Here is a 3,293-nt window from a genome sequence, read left to right on the forward strand (position 1 = left end):
GTGCATGTGTCTCTGTGTGTCGTTGTGTGTGTCCGTGTCTGTATGTCCATGTGTCCGTGTGTGTGTCCGTGTCCATGTGTCCGTGTGTCTGTGTCTGTCTGCCCGTGTGTGCGTGCGGGGCCGCGCAGCGCGGCAGCGCCTGTTTAAATAATAATGGCAAGTCGGGCTTTGCTTAGCCAGCAGGTTTCGAACAAAAGCCCAGCGCTGCTCCAACTTCCTGCAGCGAACATGACAAATGTCTGCTCTGACTCATTTACCAGCGCTGGAAAGAATGTGGCTGCGACGGAGGGGACGGCAGAGGGGACGGAGGGGACGGCGGAGGGGACGCGGGTGGTGGCACCGCGCCCGGGCCGTGCCCGCACACCGCCCCGACGGGCAGCGCTTCCCGACCCGCATCGCTTCCTGCACCGCTTCCCACATCCCTTCCCGTCCCGCATCCCCTCCAGTCCCGCGTCGGCGGCAACAGGAAGAAACAGAGATTAAAAAAAAAAAAACCCAAACCTTAATTCCAGAGCCAAGAGGAACTGGGCGAAGGGACACCCCGCACGCAGCCCCGCGGTGTGAGGGGAACGGGGACACCCACCCATGAGCCACATCCCACCAGCGGCCTGGACACCAAAACGGGCCCCCACCAGCAGCAACCCCAGCCCCACATCCTCCTGGCCCCGCTCCCAGGATGATGCTCCGAGGGGACACAAGATGCCCCCAAAAGCATGATGGAAACACGCCTACAGCCCATGGGGACCCCACAGGGACCCCGCCGTGCCTGGAGAGGGTGGCTTTGGGAGGGCAGGGTCACACCTCCACAGACAGGGATGCCTGGGACCCCCACACAATACCCCCCCAGCCCAGCCCTGGGGTATGGGGTGTTGGCCACAGCCCCTTCCCCCATGGCCACGCCGGCACCTCGGGGCCCCACAGCCCCCCCAGGCCCCGCAGCCCCCCGCAGCCCCCCTCTCACCCGCCCACTTCAAAAGACCCCATTTATCCCCTTCAGCCGCTTTTGAGCCCGGCGAATTCCCGGCTGGAGCAGGCGGCTCCCCCCGGCCCCTGACAGTGATAGAGAACCTCCGCCTAATGGGCTTTCCCAGGCCGGGGGCCCAGCGCCTCATCAATCTTCCGGGGGCAGGGATGGGGGGGCCGGGGGTCCCCAGCACCGCACCCCACAGGGCTCCCCGGCCCCTGCCCCGAGCGGGGCCCCGCAGCCCCGCGGCCCCCGCCACCCGCGGCCTTCAGGGAGCACGTTTTGCTCATTAATTTTTAAAAATTAATTAATTACGGGGCGCTGCGGGGGAGCGGCTGCGGCGCAGAGGAAACCGGAGCCAGCGGGTAGGGTGACAGGCCAGCCCAGGCGTGGGGCCCCCCGTCCCGGCAGCCTGGAGTGGGGCTGGGGGGGGCCCGGCTGCAGCGGGGGCTGGGCTGGGGTCCCACTTCCCACAGCCTGGGAACCAGGGCGAGGGAGGGTCCGAGGGGGCAGCTGCACAGGGAGCCCCTCGTGGCCCCCCGAGATCCCCCACGGGCCAGCATTGGACAAGGGGAGGGGACTCCCAGGGACAGCCAGGTGACACTGAGCCCCCAGGGACAGGGATGAGGGCACAGGCACAGCCTTGCCACTGCTACATGCACTGACACGCATGCACACACCTGGCATGGGAACCTGAGTGACGCTACACTGTGTGTGGCGTTAACACACGGGCACAGCGGGCACTGACACACACACACACGTGACACAGGCGTGCACACCCCACACAGCCCCAGCTGTGCACACACAGGCACAGCAGGCACTCACACACACACGTGACACAGGCGTGCACACCCCACACAGCTCCAGCTGTGCACACACACACACCAGCACTGCCGGCAGCACACGGTGCCACAGACACACAGCTCCACGTGCACACACCCACCCCACAGCGGGCACACGCATGCACACCCATCAGGTGAGCACACATGTGCCCACGTGCAGCTCCCAGCCCACCAGATCCCTGTCTCTGGGTATGCTCTGAGGTACCCAGTCGAACCTCGGGGGGGATCTGTGCCCCCAGCACGGCCCAGTCAGATGGGCCCTGGGGCCGTGCAGCTGCAGCACATCTGGTGAGGGTGGGCCAGTGGTGGGGCCGGACATGTGTGAGGAGGAGGTGGAGGCACCGGGCCCCCCCGCAGCCCTCCCAGGCAGGACACAGACACCAGCACTTCCCTGCCAGCTGCAGCACCAGGAGCGAGAGCAGCGGCACTGCGGGACACCCCAATACTGCAGGACCTACACAAACATGTCATTGGCCAGGCTGTGTGGGTGCTACAGGGGGGGCAGACACAGTGCCCCCACCCTCTACACCCCCTCGGGACACCAGGCACCCAGTGGAGGACAAAGGGAAACTGAGGCATGGTTCGCCCATCAGCCCCAGGGCACCCTCCAGCCCTGCCCGCGGCCCTGTCCCCAGTGTCAGAGAAGGGGGGGGACACAGGCGGCCCCCCCAGCCTGTTCCCACACGCTGGGAATGGCCCCAGAGCCAGCGCGGGGGAGTGGCCCCACCCGTCGACACCCAGTCGCTGAACTGGTCCCACTGGGTCCCACCGCCGCCGGGGCGGCTCCGGCGGGGGACAGCACCCAGGGCTGGCCCTGCCCGGACCTGCACCGGCCCCCGGGGCCAAGGACGGGCCGGGGGGGCCCCGCCACACCCCAACCCACAGGGTTCTCCCCGACAGCGGGCGCCGCGGGGCACTCAATGCCACATGGCTCGGGAACAGGCACGGGCACCCACTCACTGTGGGGTTGCGGTGGGAAGGGTCCAGCAGCCACCCCATGGCACCCAAGGGAGTGTCCAAGGAAACTGAGGTACACTGAGGGGTGCTGGTTCAGGGGGACCCTGGGTGGGAGCCCACCTCCAGCGGCTCCCAGCTGCCGGCGCAGCGGGCGGTGATTACCAGGGCCGTGATGGACGACCCTGTCACGGGGAAATGGAATCGGGAGCAGCCGCGATGATGATCGCCTTCATCGCCTTCATCGCCTTCATCGCCTCCCCCACGGCGGCCCCCGGCGAACAAAGAGCCACCACGGGGACACAGCACCCACTGAGCCCCCCGGCACCCAGCATGGCCTCCGTGGGGCCAGGGACACCCTGACCAGGGCCTGCGGGGCCGTTAATAACTGGGGTGTAACACAGCCACTAACGAAGGTGGCCGTGCCACCACAATTAATGACACACACCCCGGCGGGGCCACTGCCTGCTCCCCGCCTCAGCTTCCCCAGCAGCACTGACGGGAACACACGGGGAGAAGCACCCAGAGTTTGT

The 3,293-nt window shown here is 67.1% G+C and overlaps 1 protein-coding gene across 1 annotated transcript in view; it reads right to left on the reverse strand.

Annotated features, from left to right (window-relative positions):
- The window catches only part of RARA (retinoic acid receptor alpha), a 19,445-nt gene that overhangs the window by 8,999 nt on the left and 7,153 nt on the right, over positions 1 to 3,293 (reverse strand). The gene's annotated exons all lie outside the window — the stretch shown is intronic.

This window comes from Corapipo altera, unplaced genomic scaffold, assembly GCF_003945725.1.
Source record: "Corapipo altera isolate COAL_440 unplaced genomic scaffold, ASM394572v1 200, whole genome shotgun sequence".
Lineage (NCBI taxonomy): Eukaryota > Metazoa > Chordata > Aves > Passeriformes > Pipridae > Corapipo > Corapipo altera.